A 26375-nucleotide genomic window follows, 5' to 3' on the forward strand; every position below is an offset into this window, starting at 1 on the left:
TCACCACCAACACTTCTAAAGAGCAGCATACAAAACACAACAAGAACCAAAAGAATATCCTGTTGCTACCAAAATAACTCATTCTAGAGATCTTTGTTTAAGGATGATAATGGATTTAGAAGTGGAAAGAATGGTTCCAAGTAGATAAAAACTGCATACGGTTATTAATACTCTCTCTTGCGACATGTACATCATCTTTAGTCTTTCCATCTATAAAAGCAGAATGTCTTTTACACAATGGGCAATGAATGTAAATATAGAACACATTAATTACTCACACTGCTATGAATTTTCAAAAACTGTGTTTAGATCATAAGATGGCAGTAATACTGATGTAACTGAATGGGATTTTGAATTATATTCTAGTTAATGATACTAATTCTGTAATATCATCCATACTTGTGTATGACTGATGGAAGCTTGTTATCAGTATAAAAGTGCAAATATTTAATGAAATAGAATGTTTTCTATTTTCTGTAACAGTTTATTCCAACCCCCTTTACAGTAGGGTACATGGTATCCATCTTTATTGTAGGACAGTTAACCTAAAATCCAAAACTAAAAATCTAGATCAAAAATGTGGTCTACAATCTGCAATACACTTCTTAAGAAGGCTGGATTTTTCCTGTTTGGAAATGAATGCTGAGTGAAATATCAAATTAATTTCCATTTAAAATTCAACTAGAAAAACTACAGATTTTCAAAGGCTCTGAAGTAAGCAACTAAAAACAACTTTTTTTTTCCCTCCAGAATTATAGTTTCATATTTCTAGTACATTCTTATAGATTCATGAAACAACTTCAGAAACTTTCCACATCACTGGTAGTTTAAGAGTTTGCAAAGGAATATTCTTCTGGTTTTCTGTCTTTGTCCTCATACAACCTCTCTTTTTTAAATGCAAAGCTTTACAAACACAGTCAAGGGAATCACCATGGGCAAAAGCTGTTCAACTTCAGAAAATAACACTTTAAGTCAATTTGACAGGAAGCTCCAGCACTTTCTAGCATAAATTGTTGCATAGATACAACATGACATTACTCTCAGAAAACTTTAAATTTGTCCATATTTAAGTGAAACATTATTGATCGTAGTTTTGAAACTTAATTGGCAATCACACAACAAGCAAGGAGTTATTACGAATATGTTGTGAGGCCTACGATCACTCCTGGCATTCCTGTCAACAGAAAATCAGAGAACACAAAATCTTCGGTATACAAATGTTGTCAGAGAAGATAAGAGGAGAAAAAAAAAAAATCATTGACCCAGGTGCCATAGGGTACCTTCCTGCTTGTTTGGTGAATTCCCTTGAATCTCAAAATCAATATCAAAAGTATTTAAGAAAATAATATATTTTTAAAGGAAGAATTTGGAAGTTTTATTCAAAAGATATTAGTTCTAAGTGGCTAACAGTGAACATTTGTATTTCTGTAAAGTTACACTAGGACCTCAAAATCTGTTCTATTGGTCAGATATTACTAATTCATTACTTCATTCATTACTCACTGAAGGCTACAATGAAAACCAATGTTTCTCTCCTACTGGTGAAATATAATCTCCACAGCAACCAACTATGATGAATCATCAGCAACGTTTCTTCACAGAAGTTACTATTTAAGCAGGAACTTAGAAGTTAACTTTAGATTTGGTGAGTTATAAATTACAAGGAATGTTAGAAAGAGGGCAACCATAACTATGTTATCATATGTCTTTTCTTTGTAACTTCTTCCAGGTTTACAACATGAAGATGGAAGACAGCCTGTCAGTTGGCAGCCGGCTTCCAGCTTTCCTTATGTACATTTTATTATTCTGTATTCTAATAGCAATCAAAGGCTTTGTCAGTATGAGTACATTCACATACTAAACCAACTTCTTGGTGTTCCCATCTATGATGTGTCTATATATGTTCTCTATCTTGGCAGATGCACTGACACCAAGCAATTTCCACAAGGTATTTTAAAGTTATTTCTAGAACAGCTGTGACAAAGCTGGATTCCCTGAGTCAGACATCATCTGTGACTACAAGTATCTGTATTTTAACAAACGAACTGACCAGAGTGTAGTGTGAGAGCAAACAAGGGAGAGTATGGAGAAAAAGGGATATTGCCCTTTGTTAGGCAACTGAGAAAAACATTGATAAAATACGAGACAGCATAATCAAATCTCAAAAAGTAAACAGGAAATTATGATAATCCAATTCCTCTGGGTATTACTAGTGAAGGGAGAAAGAATCTGAGAGAGCCATCTACATTACTACAAAATGTATCTACATCCTGATTATTCTATCATTGCATCTTGCATCATTATCTGGTCATATCTCAGGATCCACTCCCCAGCAATCAATAATACTGTTCAACATGCAACTCCTCATGGGAACTTGTTGTTCCCTATGGACATTATGTCCTTAGTATGCATCCCAAGGTCCCTCATGTCTTGATAATTGGAGATATTTGGCCATCGCTACTTAATGCATTTTATCTGCAGTCTGGCCATGTCAATTCAAAATTGAGGTTAAGACAGGAATGAACTGTTTCTGTTTGTGAAGTGTGAATGCAAAAAGATGTTTTCTGAAACTGACAGTGATGTCATAACCATCATTATCTGAACTGTAGAAGCTACCAGGGCTGCATTTGTCGCAAAGCCGATATTCATGGGGAAATCATAACAGATTTTATAAGTGTTTTGTAATGGAAAGTGGTTAGCAACTAGTGTGGAACAACCAGCATAGAAGAGTAGTATAGCATCTGAAACTTGTATTACTTGACAATTGCCACATGAAAAAAAATACTTTTAGGCTTTCCAAAGCCCTTTTCTACATTCTCCAGTAGGTGGCCACACAAAGGTGGTGATTACTGTTCAGAAATACATTTCAAATGCATTCTGAAAGCTCTTTATGATTGATTGTTGTTGTTAGTATTAGTTTGACTACTTGCAATACATTTTAATATTGTATTGGTGGAAGACTGAACTGGTCAATGCTGTGGCTCACTCATGCTTATAGATGTTATGATTGACATAAAGAGTAAAGCTGAAGTAACAGTTGGTTTTCTAGTCCATAGGATTTCTAATCTATCCAGGAACAAATACCACTTACTTTCACATCTTATACACATTAGAGTAAGTAAGTGAATGTCAAGTTCAAAAGGTGCCACTTCATTCTTCTACAATTTGTGACTGACCAAACGTAGGTTCATTGAAAAACTTCCATGTAGAAAAAATAGACAGCCTAGTGGCAATGAAATTTAGCAGCTGTCTATTTGGGCAAGGAGAGGCCTCATTCCACTCTGAAGAAATGTCTTAAGAAGTTGTTGGAGTCTGGCTATAGTCTTATCACAGTAAACACTACTGTTAGGAAGCCAGGCAAAAGATGTGCTGTACCCTGACCAGCAGCAGCAAAGATCAATGGAAGAATTTTCACATTGCTCTAGGATGTAACATTTACCATCACGTAGCTGTCCTTCACCTTTCTCCCTTGTGGGTTAAAGCAGTCTGCAGGCTGTATTTTTTTTTTTTCTTTTTGAGGGGGCATGTGAGGTAGAAACACCTGTGTTGATATGGAGTGATTTGGTATTTTATCTCAGTCTTTCATATTTCATTATCTGCATCAAACTTTCATTTAAAATGAACATTTAAAACCTCTTAAAAGGTCACTTTTCACTGTTTTTTCGTGACACATTGAGCAACTTCTGCCAAAGTTTTGGCTTTAGTAAGCAATTCAGATTTAATGTGACCTAAAATTGACAGAGGTGGAAAGAGGGGGAAAAAGGTAAGAAAGGGGGGACCTAGCTGATTTCAGCTGCAGGGCTTCGTTCCGTGTATTGGTGTGAATATTAATCCTGGTTTGAAAAAGATCTCTAAAAATACTACTAATTTAAGAGATTTCACATCAGAACCATAACCAATGTTTCCATACCTCAGCTGTCAACAAAAAGGAAATTATCTCTCATTTGGGATCATCAACAACACACTATCAAACAGAGAAAGCTTTGCCTAGCAATACAGCAGGCAGAATTATCTCTGTTCATAAAATTTAAAACCATTTTTTTGTCATCAATTGAAGTAGTAGTAATGGAAGTAAAATTCACATAATCATCAAAATATTATTTGGAAGGCACCTCTAGAGTGTCTAGTCCAGCCTCCTGCTTAAAGTTGGTTTATCAACAAGTTAGGTCAGATGGGTCTTTATCTAGCGAAGTCTTGAAAAGCTCTAGAATCAAAATACCACTACCTGTTCCACTGCAGCAGTACTCTACTAGTGTAAATGTTTTCTCCCAATATCCATCATGAACTTCCCAAGGCGCAGCCTGAGGCTATTTTCTCTTGCTTATCATCTGCCACTGAAGATGAGAGTTTGCGTCCATCACCTTTGTCACAATTTCAGGTAGCTGTAGGCCACCATTCTAGGCACCTCTTCTCTAGACTAAACAAGCCCACTTTCCTCAACCTTTCCTCATGGGACATGTGTACCCTGAATCATTGTAGTAGCCCTCCAATGGACCCTCTCCAGCTACTCAACATTGTTCTTGAAGCAGGTAGCCAAACCTGGACACAGCAGTCGATGTGTGTCTTCACCAGTGCCAAGGAGAGGAGAGTAACTTCCTTCAAATCTACTACCCACACTCACCTAAAGGAACTCCAGTATGTGGTTTGACTTCTTTAAGATGATAATACATTGCTGATTCATGCTCAGCTTGGCATCTACAAGGATATCCACATCCTTTTCAGCAGGGTTGTTTCTCAGCCAGTCAGTTCCCAGCCTGTAACGCATGGATTATTCTACCCCTGGTACAGACCCTTGCATTTCTTCTGTGCTGAAATTAATAGGTTCGTGTTGGCCCAACCCACAAGTTTCTCAAGGTCACTCTGGATTGAAGTTTGACTGTTTGGTGCATCAGTATTTTCACCCCATTTGCTGTGATCCACAGATCTGATAAAAGTGCAGTGTATCTCATGACCCAGGTCAGTGATAAAGATATTCAATAGCCTGGTCATCAGTATTGGCCCTGGTGCACTCTGCTTCTTACCAGGAACCAAATAGATGTTCAGCCATTGATTACTACATTTTAAACACGAAGATCCAGCCAATGTTCAGTCCACTTAATTATCCTTATTTTCAGTCCATGTTTCATGATCTTCCAAGTGAAAATACTGTGGCAGATGGTGCAAAAACTCTAAATAAAATGAAGGTATATTGCATGCACCACTCTTTTTGCTTCCCCTTCCTCATTTCAATGTAGAAAGCAATTACGTCAAGCATGATTTAGCCTTCATAAGTCCATGCTGACTATTCCTGACTATCTGTTTGCCCAGACAGCCAAAATTTAGACAGATATTAGCAGGATGTGAAACTACCTCATGCAGAAACTTACTAAAACCAGGACGAATTTGCCACTCATTGCCAAAGAGTGGACAATCCAGACAGGTTCTAAACACTGAGAAGTGATAATTAAACCATGAAATTTGTAATGGAGTTCTGGGACGTGACTATTAATATAGGATTGTTAAAATGTATATCACCTGCGAGAATACTTTAATGCTAATTAAGTTTTATAGCATGCCATAATTCTAATGACTCATGGCTCAGTTACAAGAAGGAAGAACATTTGCTAACACAGGCACTTACTCATGCTAACTCCATCACTCAGCTTAGAATCACAAATCATTTACCACTACCATTAATTATAAGCTCAATTCTACCTTTTCACCCTAAAACTCCCTTTTAAAACCTAGTTTCACACATATGGCTGTATAGAAGGAAAGTTTCTCCAGACAAACACCTTAGCTGCCATTTCCAGATAAAGTTATCATATGATTGTGTGCATATTATTCTGTGTGAAAAGCTATTTTTGTCTTAAACCAGGTGGTCTACCCTGTAAGGCTACCATTTTTTCTATAACACTGAAGTTAATGAGCAACAATTAGAAAGCAGGTGTTCAAGTACAGCTTTACTAAGCTTCCTGACTTTGAACAAAAAACTTGCTAGTTTATGCTGATGCATGGACTGTTCCAGAGATTTTGCTCTGATTTCACAGTGCAGGCCCTGGAGCACCTTCATTTTTTTTGCACTGCTCCATAGGTGAGCCTGCATATGGCCGGGATTACATCATAGGACATCGTAGGTAATCTCCCTGATTACTGCAGGTACTGAGTTCTTTTCCGAACAGCTTTGCTATTACTCTAGTTACACACACACTTCTCTACAGCCCATTGGTACAACGCTCTGATAGCTCACAAAGGAGCTAGCATTTTGCTAACTGGTAGACTTGGGCAAAATCTGGGGGTGATCATTTTGAACTAAGGGTGACAGCTTTCAGAGCAGAAACATGAAGCAAAGTGAGGAAGAACAGAACAAAGGACTGAGGTGCAGGAGAACTACATTAATACAAAACTGATGCACTCGTTTTCTGAGGGAAAACAAAACTATTGAAATAACGTACATTTTTCTCATTACAGAACAGCAGCAGAGATTCACTACAGTGTGAGCAGATGTGGAAAAGAACAGTCATGCATCAAACCTTCAGCACAGAGTTATTAGTCTTCAGGTATGAGCAAAACGGGTTTAAGTAACTGCATGGCAAGACCAGCCAGGTCAGAATACACACAACAACAGAAACAGCAGCAGAACAGCAGCAAGCTGAGTTCCAGAAGGAGAATTTGTAACATTTAGACAATAAAGGGCCTTAGGGTGGAAGCTTGGTTTCCACATTTTTTTGCTTGAATAATTTTTTTAAGAATTTCAGACTATTTTCTTGGTTGGTGGAGGAAAGAAACCACGGGAATTTTGACCAGAACAATTTCCATCACTAACAGAAAGCTTTGCGGAATGGATTTTGGGAGCTTAGAGAAGAAGGAAAACATTGTATTTCAGAAACACTTGTGCATTTAATCTTCTGGAATGTATGTATCAAAAGGAACTACCACATAACCTTTAATTTTCAGTTTTGTAATCACTTAAGAGGAAAGTTTTATATGTCAAAATGTGGTAGTTTCTTTTTAAAAGAAATCCAGAAGTTCATTCATTTTTCTAATCATCCTCTCTAGGTTTTAAAGGTTTTAAATATATAGTTTCATTGAGCAAGACATTGGCATTTCAGCTGCAGTGATGTTACAAGATGTCCCTGTGAAGAGGCTGTCAGAAAAAAGAAAAAAGAAAAAAAAAGATGTGTAAAAGGAGCAGCAGGATGAAGAGTGACAAACAAAACTCAAGTAAGAGACGTGATTAAAAGGTTTGAGACAGAAAATGGTCCAGAATTGAAAAGGCCTTTCAAATATTTGTGTTCTTTTCAAAGACAAGGAAGTGAATAAAAATCTAAGTGAAAGATTGGACGGGAAATAAGAAAGTTTCACCGTTTGTTGGTAGAAAGAAGCAGTCTCCAGCTAAGAGCTGTATTCTGCAGCTCATTCTCAAAAACAGAGACACACAAAATTATGTACATTCTACCATCTGATCAAAGTAATGATGAGTTGAGCATGAAACACACTCTACCAATTGTTAGTCTGACAATTGTTAGTTAGACATCTTATTTTGCATTTGTTACCTTTACATTTGTTATCAGAGAACCCAAATTACCCTGGGAAATCAAAAAGATAAGAGAAATTACCATTAAAAATTCAACTGTGATGGTAACAATGTTTACAAATTTAGACAATAATATCGCAATCAATTGCTTTACTGATGCTAACACACATATTTAATGTAATTGCCACCATTTACATGACTCATCAGCTTTAGTCTACTATATTTCCTAACGATCAATAATAAAAAGACACTATTCAAATAAGTGCTTTCATTTCAGATTTTCAAATGGAGAAGGACATGGGTAGCTAGTCTGAACCAGGTTCTCAAATTGAACTTGTGCTTTTGGACATTTTTTTTCCCCCAGTGACTGAGACAAGCTCCCTCCTCCACATCTCAATCTCTTCTCTCTCAGAACTCTCAAAAAAAATTAAGAAATTGGTGGGAAAAACTTAATGAGGAAAAATATAGAATTTTCTTTAAGAGTTTCCTCTACACCTTCCAACAGTATATTCCATTGTAAGAGACTTCGGAAAGAGTGATTTACTCTAAGTTTTGTGGAAGAGAGAAGACCATTATTTCCTAGATGATACCATGCCAATTACCATTCCTTTGACCACACTGCTCTACCCTGCTCTCCTACATCTTACAAGTGACCATGGCATATAAATGCACCTTTGTATCACCTCCCTTTCAATTAATTTGAACAGTTTCCTACAATAATACCTCTCAACAACATTTCTCAGCAGAAATTCACTTAGCTGATAGTTCAGACAAATTATTACCATTCCATAGGTGCTTCTTCAGAACGACTGCAAGGTGTACCTGCACAGGTCTATGGTTTTCATCTCAGAAACATGTGCTCTAGTCACACTAACCCTTTTCATACTTCATTGCCATACAAAGGACTTGTGCATTCATTTGGAAAAATCACTTTATAAACATGGGTTTAGGATTACTTAAATTTAGAAGTTCATGACAAGTATGAATGACATAAGAATCTGGATGATTTAATCCTCTATTCCGTTATTAGGCCACCACAAAAAACTTAACCGCTCAAGCTAGCAAAATTCACATGCCTGTTCCTTTTTAGAGACTATAGTGGTCAGATGGACCAGAACTAGACTATTTTATTACTCACTTATTAGAACTCTTTTTATTGCACATGTAGGTTCCTTATTCTAATTTCTACTTTTCTTCATTGTAACAAGTAATTTTTTTCCTACTAATTAAAAAAGAAAATGTTTAAGACATATAGAACAGGAACTTTTGAACAGTGATTTCTTTTCTTTTTGACACAGAAATGTCTAATTTGTTAACATACTAGTATTTTCATTAAGGACACTGTTAAAGATGGTTTTCCCATAAATAAACTTTTTCTAAACTTACACAGAAGATTATACTTTTCCTTCATTGACAGAAAGTTCCAGATACCTTCTACTCGTACATGGTCTTCCATACTGCTTACTATTGGTAAAGTTCCTAGCTGGATTACTGTGCACAGTTCTATACTTCATATGGAAAATATGGGCACCTAAGAAAGAATTGAGAATTTTAAACTTATCAGGAAAAGCGAAAACATGATAGAAAGTAAATATATTCTATACTTAACAAGACAAGGGATAGTCAAGATTAGATGTCAGTTCTTCAGGATTTTGAGTAAATTTATATATGCACACTAACAGCTGTAAAGAATATGGAGCACCGAAATAAGTTCCTGGGTATCAGATAGCATTATCTCCAAATGCTAGAGCTTTTTAAACATATTAGATAACATCTACCAGGATTACTGAGGTAGTTGACATGTCTTTAAGATCCTACTGGATGGGGTTTTTTTTATTATTCCATTATTTTGCTTTGTTGGCTACATGAAAGGACAAGAAACTTTCTTTTATGTGGTTTTCACTTTCACGGGATCAATTGATCTCTCAGTTCACCTCAGAGATTACTTTGTGACTCCAAAGCCATCTAAATTAAAAAAAAAAAAAAAACCATAAGCATTTTATCCAGATAAAAACCCCCATTTCTCTGAAGGTGACCAATTTAAAGTGTTAAGACATAGTAGAAAGACTGTCATCAAATGCATCAAATGATCCCTCCCTTTTGAAAAAAAAAAAACTAAGTAGCACTCCAAGCACTCCACTACTCTCCCAAATAGTCTCCTGTGATTCCAGGTGAGAACATCAAAGAATCACCTTCACAAACTAATCAAACACCACCCTAGGATTAAAATTTACACCTATAGTTCAATTAATTTCTCTTATTAGAAATTGATGAGCTTCCACTTAGTAATAATGCACCATAAGACCTCAAACTTTATACGGTTAATTTCCATCCCTTCTATTATTCCAATAATTCATAAACTCTACTTCCTTCTGTGTGAAATCCTAGCTTATTAATATGCTCTCCTTTGCTGCCAAGACAGTAAAGCAAGTATTAAATGAAACTATTCCCATAATGTTCACAGACAAATTTTACTAATCATATCTTTCATTTCTGGTACTTCCAGTTTCAACGCAACCTGTTATCTCCACTCTAGTCAATTCAGTACCCATTTTGAGGCCAAAGCTTGGAAGCTTTATATTCAAATATAGAATATTCAAATATTCAAGCCTCAGAGTCACCTGTGGGACTCTATTAATCAATGCTTATCAATATCTAAAGGGCAAGTGTCAAGAGGATGGGGCCAGGCTCCTCTCAGAGGTGCCCAGTGACAGGACAAGGGGCAACAGACACAAGCTGGAACACAGAACATTGCATCTCAACTTGAGGAAAAACTTCATTTTGAGGGTGGCAGAGCACTGGAACAGGCTGCCCAGAGAGGTTGTGGACTCTCCTCTGGAGGTATTCAAAACCCATCTGGACGTGTTCCTGTCCAGCCTACTCTAGGTGAACCTTCTTTGGCAGAAGGGTTGAACTAGATGATCTCCAAAGGTCCCTTCCAACCCCTACAATTCTGTGATTCTGTGATTGTACCACGAATGTCTTGATTTCATACATACCACGTGCTTTCTCTGTGTTCTGTATAAAAAAAATATTATGGGAGCAAAATTGATGCAGCTCCTTTAAAGAGCTTCACAATATATTTACGATCATCTGAGGCAAATCTAGTTATTCTGCTGATAACAATGGCTAAACCCATTTGAGACAGTGGTAAGTAACACAAAACCAGTCAGCTATTGGGAGGATAACAAATGAAATGGACAAATTTAAGTCCGAAGAAATTGTCTTCAAATATATTTACTAAGTTCTACATACACTGCATAAAATGATAATTAAAACTTGTTTTCAGAAAATAATTTTGGTAGCTTCAATTTGTACTGAGGAAAAAGCTGTTACACCTTAAGATTAGTTGCGAAAAGGCATGTAAGTAAGTAGTTTATCGGTAACTCGGTCATTTCACTGCTGGAGAAGATGATATGGTTTATTCTCGTTCTAAATTTCTGATCCAGTCTCCAATCATTGTTAATAGGTCAATATAGTCTTGTGCATTTTTTAAGACTTAATTATCTCAAATTATCCATCGCTATTTTGAAGGAAATAATACACAAAGTAATTTTAACCTGTATATATTTTTATAAGCCCCTTCAAAATTAAAGGCCCTGTGTTTCATTACATAAAATGCAAGAACTGATAATTGCTCACATTTCTATAGTTCTATCAGACACATAAAAACCAGAAAGTCCATCAAATGATGACATTAAATGAGCAACTATTCACTCCCTATCTGTGCATGTTATTTTCCCCACACAATGATGGGGGAAGATTGACACGTCTTCACTTCCTGTCCATTTTTTTCTGATAGAAGCAAATAATTTTGAAGCAGAGAGGCCAATTATCATATCAAATATTTCAGCTATAATGTAACATTCCTATATTTACACCATATGCAACATTTCTTTGCCAAACAATCCTTTATTTTTTTTTATTCATTGCTAAGTAAATCCATGGAATGAATCACCAGGTTGATTAACATACTATTTTTTCATGCCTTTCTGAACAATTTCCTGGTTAAGACAGGTAAAGTAAAAATGTAGGTAACAGTCCCAGTCCAAAGAGACCAATATTATCTCTTATTTTGCTACTCAGCCCATTTCCATTTTTAGTGATTTTATTTTACTTTAAAGAAGCCATAGGTTGAAAAACAGAGCAAACAAATTGGCTGTCCTGCAACCCGCACACTGCACCAAAGTAGCTACAAAACTTGATTTCAGAGCATCTCCTTCTCCATCCCTTCGTTTATCAGAATACTAAAGCTACCATCAGTTCACTTGATTCCATTAAATCTGTTAATCCATACTGCTATTACATGGTAGTTAAGACTCTGTGTAGTTGTGTTTACATTGTTTCATTGATTTCTATTAGCTTTAAGAAATTAAAATTATGTTAACCCTTACATGCTCAATGCTTTTATTTAAAAATTAAACCTACAGTTTTGGTTAAAAGACTCAAGAAAACAATACTAATATAATGAATGGTTACAGAACCCTTTCTACCTCCACAAAAAAATAAGGTGGAGAAAGAGACTGTAGAATGTTGTACAAGCACACACAACTGATTAATAATAAAGCAAAAGAGAATGCTTGATAAACCTCATAGCTTTCTATGATGTAATGAATGGCACGGTGGACGAGGGGAGAGCAGTGGATGTTGTTTACCCAACTTCAGCAAGCCATTCAGCACTGTCTCCCATAAAGTTCTCACTGAAAAACTGATGAAGTACAAACTAGATAAGTGAATGGTGAGGTGGGTTGAAAAGTGGCTGAACTGCCAGAGCCAGAGGGTGGTTGATCAGTGGCACAATGTCTGGCTGGAGCAGTCACTAGTTTTGTGCCCTAGGAGTCATTAACGGGGTCAATACTGTTTAACCTTTTTATTAATGACCTGGACGATGGGAGAGAGTGCACCCTCAGCATGTTTGCAGATTACGCAAAATTGGGAGAAGCTGCCAACACACCAAATGGTTTTGCAGCCATTTAGGGGACCTCAACAGGTTGGACGAATAGGTCAACAAGAATCTCTTCAAGTTCAACAAAGGGAAACACAATGTGCCTGTCCTGCAGGCCCCGAGCACTACCAAAACCTTGAGACCTGCATCCAATACAATAGCACATTAGCTCTTTGATAGCTATTACTTCTCTCTGGAAGACCTTAAGAAACTGCTCTCCAAGCACTAACTTGCAGCGCAAGATCCCGCATTCCTGGGGATTCATTACAACGTGGAGTAGAGCAAGTTTACAACAGAATATTGTCAAAAACAATCCTTATTCACTTTATTTTGGAAGAAGTGATTATCTGCTGTCTCACAATAGATGCCTTAGAGTCATTTCGTCAGCTTCTGTAATTCATAGCACCTTATTGTGAATGTCTGACTTCTAAGTAACACTTTATATTTCATAATGGTAGATTAGACTTCCAAGACATTCTGGTCATGGAATAAAGCTTACTCTTCTTCATCCATAAACGCTTGTCAACTGAACACACACACCTTCACAGATATTCCTATCTAAAGTCTGCATAAAGTGTATTCCACTTCAAACATCTCACGTAAATTTATATTACTTCAATTTCTGCTCTCTTCCCTTAACAGGTAGAACAAATTCAAATTACTTAAAAGATAAAAAGAAATTTTATCTAAGTCCTACATGTTTATCACCTCATATATAAAAAATAAATGTGCTTTAAATACGTAAGATGTTAAGGAAAGCATCTGGGTCTATAACACTTAAGCATGAACTGTTATTTATCCTTCAATTTCAAATTCAATATAAAGGTATAGTCAAATATTTACACACAATTGGAAAGGGATTGCTTCAATGCAGTAGTAAAAAGCATCATTCAGGGAGATGCTATATTTTTCCTAAAGTAGGTTAGAAACATGCACACAGAAATATTTTGAAGTACTGACCTAACGTTTAATTGTATTCAAATTGCAGTGCAGCTAAGGCTCTTTTGTCATGTCTCACTTGGATGCCCTCTTACTTGAGGGCACCACACTTACTTCATTAAAATCAAAACAAAACAGAGAAAAGCTGTTATGGAAATTCAAACCTACAAATGGGTGACTAGCAAGTGATCTTCAGTATACTTGCATTTGGAAGTCCAAATTTGTTAGATGTTATTATTTTAGTCTGACATTTAATTACCATGGCTTATTATCATTATTTTTTGTAAAACACAAATAGTCATCATATTTATTAACACGCTACTTTATACATACAAATAAGGTCTTATCCACGTATGTACAGAGGAAATGAAGCAACAAATATCCTCAGCTTTTCTAGAAAACAGCTGGAGTGTATAATCATATTTCAGAAAAATAAACACTTATGTACCCCAGTGCCAGGGTGATGAGGTTCTACATTTTCTCACTCTTAGGTAGCTTCAAAATCTTAAAAATATAATATAAAAACTCCTTGCAGGGAAGAAAAAGTTAATTAATATATGCCATTACTAAAAATGCTGGGTAGAACTGAATGAGGCTTGTCGTGGTTTAGCCTCAGACGGCAACAAAGAACCACGTGCCGCTCGCTCGTGCCTTCCAAACACAGGAAGAATCGTTAAGAAAAGGCAAGACTCTTGGGTTGAGACAAAGACAGTTTAATAGAACAGCAAAGGGAACAGGCAAACAACAACAACAACAACAACAACACGGATAGGGGAATATACAAACGCGATTACGGAACCGCCGCTCCCCCGCCGCTCGCCGGCCGCCGGCCGGACCCGGGCCGCCCCAGCCCGCTTTTAAGCGGCAACTTCCTGCCCCCTCCCCCGGCAGCTCAGGGTGGGCGTGGCTCACATGGCATGGAATACCAGGAAAAGTTAACCCTATCCCCACCGGAACCAGGACATTATCCACCCCTTATTCCATACCATCTATGCCATGCCCAGCAGGTTCCAATGGATTGCCACCACTTTCCCCTGTTATATATATATATATACACACATATAATACCCTTAGTTTATGGGTCATCCCTCCAAAGTGTCCGTTGAGTTTTTTTTAATCCACGGCTTTGGGCTCCATCTGTTAGAACAGTCTCTCAGGGCAGGTGAGATGCTGGGTGGTGCTGGTCTGTTGCATGCTGTATTTTTCGGAGCTTGTGACTGGTGCACCTGGTGTGGCTCATGCACGCAGTCTGTAGGCTGAAGATGTAGATCTTGAGGAAACTCCTGGGCGCCGGCTGCTGAGATCAGTTCTTATCCCATCATCCCTGTGCCTTACTTGTAGTACAACTGATAGCAATTATAGCAATGAGGACATACAGTGACAGTGTTACTTAGCAATTAACAGCACACAATCTGATTCATTGGCTATTCTCGCCCAAAATCAGATCTCCATGAGGTACACATCGGACTTCCCCATCCTTCCGCATCACCCACCAAGTGCACCCAGGTCCTTGGGCAAAAGCAATCCCACGGATGGGTTTGCCTTTGCCTGAGGCAGGACTAACCCAGACTGTCTTCCCTAGCATATTCTTCATGTGCACTACGGGGACTTTATCCCCTTCTACAGTATGTGGAAGTTTTGATTGGGCAGGGCCAGCCCGATTGTTAGATCCCCTGGTGTTAACTAGCCAGGTAGCTTTTGCTAAATGCATATCCCAGTGTTTGAAAGTCCCACCACCCATTGCTCTCAGTGTAGTTTTTAACAGTCCATTGTATCGTTCTATCTTCCCAGAGGCTGGGGCGTGATAGGGGATGTGATACACCCACTCGATACCATGCTCTTTGGCCCAGGTGTCTATGAGGCTGTTTCGGAAATGAGTCCCATTGTCCGACTCAATTCTCTCTGGGGTACCATGTCGCCACAGGACTTGCTTTTCAAGGCCCAGGATAGTGTTCCGGGCAGTGGCATGGGGCACAGGGTATGTTTCCAGCCATCCAGTGGTTGCTTCCACCATTGTGAGCACATAGCGCTTGCCTTGACGGGTTTGTGGCAGCGTGATATAATCAATCTGCCAGGCCTCCCCATATTTGTATTTCAGCCATCGCCCTCCATACCAAAGAGGCTTCAAACGCTTGGCTTGTTTGATCGCAGCGCATGTCTCACATTCATGGATGACCTGTGCAATAGTGTCCATGGTCAAGTCCACCCCTCGGTCACGAGCCCATCTATATGTCGCATCTCTCCCTTGATGGCCTGAGGAGTCATGGGCCCACCGAGCTATGAATAGTTCACCCTTATGTTGCCAGTCCAGATCCACCTGAGCCACTTCAATCCTAGCGGCCCGATCCACCTGCTGGTTGTTCTGATGTTCCTCCGTGGCCCGATTCTTCGGTACGTGGGCATCTACATGGCGTACTTTCACAACCAGATTCTCTATCCGGGCAGCAATATCTTGCCATAGCTCAGCAGCCCAGATGGGTTTGCCTCTGCGCTGCCAGTTGCCCTGCTTCCACTGCTGTAACCACCCCCACAGAGCATTTGCCACCATCCATGAGTCAGTGTAGAGATAAAGTACTGGCCATTTTTCTCGCTCAGCAATGTCCAAAGCCAGCTGAATAGCCTTCACCTCTGCAAACTGGCTCGATTCACCCTGTCCCTCACTGGCTTCTGCAACCCGTCGTGTAGGACTCCACACAGCAGCCTTCCACTTTCGATGCTTTCCCACAATACGGCAGGACCCATCAGTGAACAGGGCATATTTCTTCTCATTTTCTGGCAGTTTATTATATGGTGGGGCCTCTTCTGCACGCGTCACCTCCTCCTCTGGTGACATTCCGAAATCCTTGCCTTCTGGCCAGTCCATGATCACTTCCAGAATTCCTGGGCGACTGGGGTTTCCCATTCGAGTTCGCTGCGTGATCAGTGCAATCCACTTACTCCATGTAGCATCGGTTGCATGATGTGTGGTGGGGACCCTTTCTTTGAACATCCAACCCAGCACCGGCAGTCGAGGTGCTAAGAGGAGCTGTGCTTCTGTACCAACTACTTCCGAAGCAGCTCGAACCCCTTCATATGCTGCCAATATCTCTTTTTCTGTTGGAGTGTAGCGGGCTTCGGATCCTCTGTATCCACGACTCCAAAACCCTAGGGGTCGACCTCGAGTCTCCCCTGGTGCTTTCTGCCAGAGGCTCCAGGTAGGGCCGTTCTCCCCGGCTGCAGTGTAGAGCACATTTTTAACATCTTGTCCTGCCCGGACTGGCCCCAGGGCCACTGCATGCACTATTTCCTGTTTGATTTGTTCAAAAGCTTGTCGTTGCTCAGGACCCCATTTAAAATCATTCTTCTTCCGGGTTACTTGATACAGAGGGCTTACAATTTGACTGTAATCTGGGATATGCATTCTCCAAAAACCCACAATACCTAAGAAAGCCTGTGTTTCCTTTTTACTAGTTGGTGGAGACATAGCTGCTATTTTGTTGATCACATCCATTGGAATCTGACGGCGTCCATCTTGCCATTTTATTCCTAAAAACTGGATCTCCTGCGCAGGTCCCTTGACCTTACTTCGCTTTATAGCAAAACCAGCGTTCAGAAGGATTTGGACTATTTTACTCCCTTTCTCAAAAACTTCTTCTGCTGTGTTTCCCCATACAATGATGTCATCAATGTACTGCAGATGTTCTGGAGCTTCACCCTGTTCCAGTGCAGTCTGGATCAGTCCATGGCAAATGGTGGGGCTGTGTTTCCACCCCTGGGGCAGTCGATTCCAGGTGTATTGGATGCCCCTCCAAGTGAAAGCAAACTGTGGCCTGCACTCTGCTGCCAAAGGGATTGAGAAGAATGCATTCGCTATATCAATCGTGGCATACCACTTGGCTGCCTTGGACTCCAGTTCGTACTGGAGTTCTAGCATGTCCGGCACAGCAGCACTCAGCGGTGGCGTGACTTCATTCAGACCACGATAGTCTACAGTTAGCCTCCACTCTCCATTAGATTTTCGCACCGGCCATATGGGACTGTTAAAGGGTGAGCGAGTCTTGCTGATCACTCCTTGAACCTCTAGTTGACGAATCAGCTCATGGATGGGAATCAGAGAGTCTCGGTTAGTGCGATACTGCCGCCGATGCACCGTTGTGGTAGCAATCGGCACCTGTTGTTCTTTGACCCTCAACAACCCCACAATAGAAGAATCCTCCGAGAGACCAGGCAAGGCAGACAACTGTTTAACTTCCTCTGTCTCCAAAGCAGCTATGCCAAAGGCCCAGCGGTACCCTTTTGTGTCCTTAAAATACCCTCTCCTGAGGTAATCTATACCAAGGATGCATGGAGCCTCTGGGCCAGTCACAATGGGATGCTTTTGCCACTCATTCCCAGTTAGGCTCACTTCTGCCTCCAGTATAGTCAACTCTTGGGATCCCCCTGTCACCCCAGAAATACAAATGGGTTCTGCCCCTCTATAGCTTGATGGTATTAAAGTACACTGCGCACCCGTGTCCACTAGAGCCTTATACTCCTGTGGGTCTGATGTGCCAGGCCATCGAATCCACACCGTCCAATAAACCCGGTTATCCCTTTCCTCCACCTGGCCGGAGGCAGGGCCCCCCTAATACTGGTCATAGTATCCATTACTCACTTCTTGCATAAATGACTTGGAAGTTCCTTCAAGAGGACCAGAAGCAAGATCAGGCCTTCTGCTTTGTCTGGGGAACGGCCCACTGGAAACTGGGGCGGCACTTTTCCTGGAGGGATCCCCTTTTGTGGTTGTCCTTCCTTGCAACTCCTGTACCCGTGTCCGCAGGATCGAAGTAGGTTGTCCGTCCCACTTCCTCATGTCCTCTCCGTGGTCCCGCAGGTAGAACCACAGGGTGCCTCGTGGTGTGTACCCTCTGTACTCTCTCTCTTGAGTGGGGAAATGCCTGCTTCTAATAGCTGAGATGCTGGCCCGTGCAGGTGGGGAGTAGGACATATTCTCTTCAAGTTGCTGGACCTTCCGCGACAGTTTCTCCACAGCTGAGACAAGGGGGGAAGAGAGACTTTCTTCATATCGCCGGAGCCGGCCAGCTACCTCATCCACCGTTGGTCCCTCTTCACCTTTCCATTCCATTACTGCCAGGGAGTTGGCATATGACGATGGTGCGCTCCGTACAAACTTCCGCCACATGGGCCTTGTGCATCGCACCTCATCAGGGTCTGTGGGTAAGTCTGCATTGTCCAAGTCATAATAAATCATCTCCCGCACGGCTAATTCTCTCAGGTACTGGATACCTCTTTCCATGGTAGTCCACTTGCTTGGCTGACATACAACATCCTCGCTGAAGGGGTACCTCTCCCTCACGCCTAACAGGAGTCGTTTCCAGAGGCTGAGGGCTTGGGTCTTTTTCCCGATCGCCTTGTCAATGCCGCCTTCCCTAGACAGGGATCCCAGCTGCCTGGCCTCCCTACCCTCTAATTCCAGGCTACTGGCCCCATTATCCCAGCACCGGAGCAGCCAGGTGACAATGTGCTCGCCTGAAAGTCGGCTAAAATCTTTTCGCATATCCCGCAGCTCACTCAAGGATAGGGATCGAGTAATTATCTCTGGTTCTGCCTCTTCCTCCTGCTCTCGTGATGGCCCTGGTTCATCATCATCTCTTACTAAGCGAACTGATTTCTTTGTGTACTTCTTCTTCTGTATGGGGGCAACTGATACTGGCATGGGTTGGTTCCCTGGTTCAGTGGCAGTGGCTACCACGGGGGTTGCAGTAGCCGCAGTGTCCGTCGCAAGGATTGCAGTAGCCGCAGGGGCCGCCGCAGGGGCTGCAGCAGGGGCTGCAGCAGCCGCAGGGGCCGCCGCAGGGGCTGCAGCAGGGGCTGCAGCAGCCGCAGGGGCCGCCGCAGGGGCCGCCGCAGGGGCTGCAGCAGCCACAGGGGCCACCGCAGGGGCCGCCGCAGGGGCTGCAGGTCTGGTTTCCATCTCTTCCCCTTGAGGGTGCTGCATAATTCTGAGCAGTGCCTGGTAGATACTGGCCAGGGCCCAGCACAGCGCGGTGAGTTGTGCCTCTCTAGAATAGCCACAGCATTTTCCCTTCAAATATTCTACCACTTTATCAGGGTCCTGTAATTGTTCAGGGGTAAAGTCCCAGACCATTGGAGGTGAGTAGTTCTCTAGGTACCTGCCCATGCTCTCCCACACGCCATGCCACCCCTGACTATCCAGCCTCGGAGCAGATCTCCGGGTGGTAGTCTTAAATAGTCGCTTAACCCTAAACAAGACCTGGAACGTATTCAGGAGACATAGCACTAGGAACACGCTAGTTTGAGTATCCCAAGGATATTCAAAATTCTCAAAAGCTGTCATACCTGACCCGAAGGAGAAAAGGGAGGCAAAAGGGCTGGGGAAATTATTAACAAATTCTGAGAGACGGTGTCCAATGTACGGACAGGACAGCAAAACCACATAAACACCCCAAAATAGCCGTCTGAACAGTGATGTTATCATATCATAAACAGATATCGCACAGGACAGCAGAATGATAATCCTCATCCCTGTTCCAGACATGGTAAACAGCATCGCAGGGAGTACATAAGCCATATAGGAATTTATGTAACACAGCCATGAGAACAAACCAAGCAACATGATGACCAGTGACTACTTACCTAATAAAATAAATGCATACAAAAAAAACCAAAACCGTTTTTTCCACGTTCTAGTTGGATTCTGTCGTTATCTCAACCCTTCGAGCCCCACGTTGGGCGCCAAAAAGGACTGTCGTGGTTTAGCCTCAGACGGCAACAAAGAACCACGTGCCGCTCGCTCGTGCCTTCCAAACACAGGAAGAATCGTTAAGAAAAGGCAAGACTCTTGGGTTGAGACAAAGACAGTTTAATAGAACAGCAAAGGGAACAGGCAAACAACAACAACAACAACAACACGGATAGGGGAATATACAAACGCGATTACGGAACCGCCGCTCCCCCGCCGCTCGCCGGCCGCCGGCCGGACCCGGGCCGCCCCAGCCCGCTTTTAAGCGGCAACTTCCTGCCCCCTCCCCCGGCAGCTCAGGGTGGGCGTGGCTCACATGGCATGGAATACCAGGAAAAGTTAACCCTATCCCCACCGGAACCAGGACAAGGCTCCAAACTGTTGATCCTTTTTCTGGTTCTTGTTTCATCAGTACACAAATTGGGGGCGGAAATCAACTGTGATCTCTTAGTCTTCATGTTTTGGCAATTTCTTGATAAGGAAACTTTTTTCTGCCACTTTCATTTAATCCATATTTTTAAAAGAAAATGTGTATGTAAGCTTCTACTATTGTCCACACCAGAAAAAAAACCCACTACATTTTCTTCCTAGACTTTATATTGTGCAACAAGAAATTAAGCAATCAAATCAAATGTAAAGAGAATTACTGAAGAAATATAATTTCACAAATATAATTTCATAACATTTAATGGCTATCATAAAGTCTTGTATGAGCTTACCTTCTATCTCTCTGCACATGCTTATAAATAATTAGGTCTATCACAGAATCACAGAATAGTAGGGTTGGAAGGGACCTCTGGAGATCATCTAGTCCAACCCCCCTGCCAGAGCAGGGTCACCTAGAGCAGGTTGCACAGGAATGCGTCCAGGCAGGTTTTGAATGTCTCCAGAGACAGAGACTCCACCACCTCTCTGGGCAGCCTGTGCCAGTGCTCTGCCACCCTCAGCGTCAAGACATTCCTCCTCATGTTTAGGTGGAACTTCCTATGCTCAAGTTTGTGCCCATTACCTCTTGTCCTGTCGCTGGGCAGCACTGAAAAGAGCCTGGCCCCATCCTCCTGACACCCACCCTTTATGTATTTATAACTGTTGACAAGGTCCCCCCTCAGCCGTCTTTTTTCCAGACCGAAGAGACCCAGTCTCTTATGAAGAGCCTTTCTTCATAAGAGAGGTGTTCCATCCAGTCCCCTAATCATCTTTGTAGCCCTTTGCTGCACCCTCTCCAGCAGTTCCCTGTCCTTCTTGAACCGGGGAGCCCAGAACTGGACGCAGTACTCCAGGTGCGGCCTCACCAAGGCAGAGTAGAGGGGGAGGATGACCTCCCTCGACCTGCTGGCCACACTCTTCTTGATGCACCCCAGGATGCCATTGGCCTTCTTGGCCATGAGGGCACATTGCTGGCTCATGGTCATCCTGTTGTCCACCAGGACTCCCAGGTCTCTTTCCACCGAGCTGCTCTCCAGCAGGTCAGCCCCCAACCTGTACTGGTGCATGGGGTTATTCCTCCCCAGGTGCAGCACCCTACACTTGCCCTTGTTGAATTTCATGAGGTTCCTCTCTGCCCAACTCTCCAACCTGTCCAGGTCTCTCTGTATGGCGGCACAGCCTTCTGGTGTGTCAGCCACTCCCCCCCAGCTTTGTGTCATCGGCAAACTTGCTGAGGGTGCACTCTATCCCCTCATCCAGGTCATTGATGCGTATATTGAAGAGGACTGGACCCAGTACTGACCCCCGGGGAACACCACTCCTCACTGGCCTCCAACTAGACTCTATGCCTCTAATCATGGTGTCCTATCTGTAAAAGTGACATAAAGTAATCCACTATTACACTAGTCCCAGGTAAGTCAATTTATAGTCACCATTACTTCCAGTAACTTTCCTGGCTTTGCTTACTTTATGAGTCTATAAAACACATCAACTTAAGCTTTAAATGAACATAAAAATTCTAAGTACTTTAAATTGAATTTTGTTGTCTGGGATGAGGTGAAGGAAGCCCAGAAAAGCAAACTTTTGAGTGAGGTCTCTTCAGAAACATATAGGTAAGGTTGGTCACCAGGGTGCTTCACTTACTCTGTAAGTTAACATATTCCACCTGCCAAATGATGTGCTTTTTCTCCCAGTCCTTATTACCCCACAATAAAGCCTCAGGAGTAGGTGGCAAGATCTTGGGACTCTTTCCAAGGCAGATCAGCCAGACAGGGAGGAAAACTAAGGTCTTATAAGTATCTGGTATTTTCAAGTGTGTTTTCAAAGAATATACAGCCAAAGGGTGAAAAAAGATGTTTTTCAGTTCAAATTCCAGGGTCAACATTAAAGACAGATGGACTGCTGTATTAGAGACACAAGTAGGTGACGAACTCACCAGCTTGCCAGGAGGATGTAGGCAGGTTGCTTCCAGGAGCATTCACTTACATGATCACACAACTACAACATAAAACTCTGTGTCTTCTGTTCTTACCATTACTACGGGCCAGTTCATATTTATATTTGGCTCTACCAAGTTAATGTAGCAATTTGCATTTTGTGGATAGCCACCTTCCTTTTTCACCAGTTACCGTGGTGTTCTATATGCATGTCACAACTTACCACTAATGCAGTGTTTCTGCTAACGTATACAAATACTTCATGCTTTCCTGACAGCAGTCTATGAATCCTCCATTTTACCGCTATGTTAAAAGTCCTGTCAGCTCTTACACTGGGCACATCTTAGACCAGCACCAACTCACAGGAGTTTAATCCCTCACTGGCTTCTTAGTGCTTTCCAAGAGAGCCACTATTAAGAGGCCCTTTCAGGCCTGCCCTGCAATTGACAAGATATTAGCCTACCATTATACATCCATCGATTCAAGCAGCACAACACTGTCCTAGGTAGAAATAAAAGCACTTGTTAAACAAACTAACAGAATTACAACAACCAGAACATGAGAACACATTCAAAATTGCCATGACTATGAGTGACCACTGTGGTACCATTTCAAACTTAGGTAGAAAATTTCCTGTGTGTGTATTTAATATGGTGCCATAAAGTCCTTTTGGCCTTCCTGGTCAATCTAATTAACACTTTATACTCCTGCTCAAAATCTTGTAACACCTGCTTTATCTTTTTGAACAGAAGATTTTCAAAGTAATAAAAGGATTTTTTTATTCTTGGTAGGAAGGTACCCTGGGCCATACATTTCTTAAGTGGACAGAAACAATTGACTGAAGTCCAAAAGCACTTTAGCCCACATTAGAGGCATGTCCAAAGTTTTATATATCTATGTCTGCAATTCATACTGACATAGTAGAAAAATCAGGTAGTAACATGCAATTTTGCAAGTTGTGGGCTTTATATCTGAAGCCTATAGGAAAAGAAGTAAAGGTATCTTTGGTGGCAGCGATTGAGATAGAAATTTACCATATAATAAAATTAAAATAAACCCTCAATTGAGCAAAAACAGAAAAAAAATCTGGTAGCTGGTGGTTATGTTTCCATTGAAACTCTCAGCCCAACTAGCTCTACAGCAGAAGAATGTTAAAAACACCAGAGACAGTGTGTCTGTGTATGCTACGTGGAAAAAAAAAATAAATAAAAAAATCTAACAACCCTCAAGTGTTATTCTCCTTCAAAAGAATAAAAATATGCTTCCATTGATTTCAGGATCAAAGAATGCAGTTCAGGAATGGAAAAGACAAAACTGGAAAGTTGAACATGCATATGAAGGAATTGCCTTAGCCCATGTCAAAAAAGAACATCAGCCCTCTGGAGAATAGGACATTAACACTGATTGAACAAGCCATACTGGGGAACTGGAAGGAATTGTCTTATGAAGGAAGCACAGGCACCACAAGATTTTCAGTGAGAATGTGGAGTGCTAGGAGATCAAGAAGACCAAAGAGACAACGGTGTCAGATTCAACAATGAGAAATGGAAAGCTATGAAAAACGTGAAAAACTTCTCTTGTTTTCATTTACCTCCCAGGAGCCAAAAGAAGACTGCATAGCAAATCCCACCACAGGTTCATAAAAGCTTAATTTTCCTTGAACATCAAATTCTCACAGATAATATGGGTTTTGAAAATGGACACCTCATCACCTGAATAAAGAAAAAAGAATTCATATTATTTACTCCCAATTTTGAAAAAGTTGCTTTTCAGTTTAGCTGAGAAAAAGTGCTACGTATCTACTTGATGTTTCACTCAGTGCAGAAAAATAACCACACACACAAAAAAACCTACACAAAAAAACCCAGTAAGTAGCCAAGATTTAAACAAATCAAGTGATTTCTTGCAGAAATAAGAAATGCTTTTGAATTTGTACTAATTAAAGCTGTGCTTTAGCCCTAGTAAATTTTGTTTTGCCAGCAATGTTGTCAAGCAGGTTGCCTTAGGTTATAATCACTCCTTTCTTTTTCTCCTCTGATCATTTGTCACACACCTGGATGGGGAATACAGTGTCAGATTTAAAGAAGGAGTTCCCGGCTAAAGTTTTAAAAGGCTCCTTCCACAAATAAGGAGCAATGAACACAGTGAATTGAGCGCAATACGATATACCTAGTGAATGCGTGAATGTATATAAACTGTAAAGAAAGAGAATAATATTTTAGTGGAAAACACAATTTGGCAGTGGGAAATGAAAAGTTCTCTCATTTTCTATTGATTGAACTAGAATATGTAATATAAATATGTTTTAAATTATGTAAAAGAATCACAACATTCTGAGAAATATTGAATCATTTGAAGAGATACTATAATACATCAATAATTACACAACTATAGAGTGCATTATATTTATCCTAGTTTAAAACGCAAAGAATCCACCAATGTAGAATAGTTAACACATACCTAAACAGAATTACAGCTTGTTGAGTAAAAGCTCAGGTATAGGTCTGGAAGTTGCTACATTTGATGCCAGCAAGAGAATAGTAGATTATAACAAAGTTGTATAAAGTGATTATATAAGCAGAAAAATAAGATTTTTTTTTTACTACCTTTTGTAAAATGTCAAGAAGATGTAAAATGTCAGAAGAAAAACAAGTAATGCTTTTCAAAAAAGTCATTAACAAATCACTAGACAACATACAGTTCACTATTTCTTCTTCAAATATCAAAAAAAGTAATAATAATAAGAACAAGAACCCAACAGCTGATGATATTGCTCACAAACGTAACTTTTTCTCACAAGATACAGCTTGAACAGGAGCACAACACTAATATTCAAAGTCTGAACCAGACCTTTATAAACTGGTGAATTTCTTAAATAATATATAAATAAATAGGAGCATTGAAATGCTAATAAGATATTAAACATGAATAAGGAATAGTGGTTGGTTTAAAGTCTTATTTCCCTCACAGTTTAGCTGAGCCCAGAATATGTCGTCTAATCCAAGGGCAATTGACATATGCCCCATCAGAGGAGAATACTCTTGGCCAGGAAGATCCTTATCTAGTCTTCATTAGTTACAAGAAAAGAGAAAGTTTTAAATATTTGAAATAATTAATGGAAGCAGATAAAGCAAACAGTTCTTTGTCTTAGCGCCTGCTAAAAATTTGAGATACAAAGTTGATTTTCTTTCTTCTCCCAAAAATTAAATTATTAAATAGAACATGAATCCAAATCACATTTAAATGTGTTTAAACCCTGGATTCCTATCAGACACTCCAAAAGTCTGTAATAAAGGCTCTATGTTAAGCATGATGGCTAGGACTCAAGAGGAAGATGCAAGAATCGAATAAAACCTAATGTGTTCCAGAGTGTTATTCTTTGAGCAGCCTGGTCTAGTGGGAGGTGTCCCTGCCCATGGCAGGGCGGTTGCAACTAGATGATCTTTAAGATCCCTTCCAACCTAAACGATTCTATGATTCTGTGATTCTTTCTGAAGTGCTGAGTGGTGAAGGTAAGGGTGTCTGTATAATCTTAAAAAACAGAAATTAAGTAGTCAACAAATGTTAGATGTATATAATCACAAAGCAAAATCTTCTTATAAGATACAGAATTCAAAATAGAGAGTTTCCTTCAAATATCTAAGTGTCTTCAGTTATTAAAAAAAGAAACAATGAAGTTTAAGGTGAATCGCTACCTAAGGATAGTTAGACAGAGGACACTACCCAGGGTGCAAATACTACATTTCATCTGAAGGGGAGAGGGAGAAAAATAACAAAAGCAGCTTGTAACATATTCTGTTAGGAATACTGTTTGACCTACTGTGTTGTGAGGAAAGGGGTGTATTTAGCCAAGGGGAAGCTACCTTAAAG

The 26375-nt window shown here is 40.7% G+C and overlaps 1 long non-coding RNA gene across 3 annotated transcripts in view; it reads right to left on the reverse strand.

The window, feature by feature from the left end:
- The window catches only part of LOC128906231 (uncharacterized), a 128472-nt gene that overhangs the window by 65282 nt on the left and 36815 nt on the right, over positions 1–26375 (reverse strand). For 2 of the 3 annotated variants that reach the window (XR_008465098.1, XR_008465100.1), the window contains exon 1: positions 24097–24210. The exons of the other annotated variant lie outside the window; for it this stretch is intronic. This is a non-coding gene — a long non-coding RNA (uncharacterized LOC128906231). Of the gene's footprint in view, positions 1–24096; positions 24211–26375 lie in introns of those variants that run through there. 3 annotated transcript variants of the gene reach the window in all.

This window comes from Rissa tridactyla, chromosome 2 (genome assembly GCF_028500815.1).
Source record: "Rissa tridactyla isolate bRisTri1 chromosome 2, bRisTri1.patW.cur.20221130, whole genome shotgun sequence".
Lineage (NCBI taxonomy): Eukaryota > Metazoa > Chordata > Aves > Charadriiformes > Laridae > Rissa > Rissa tridactyla.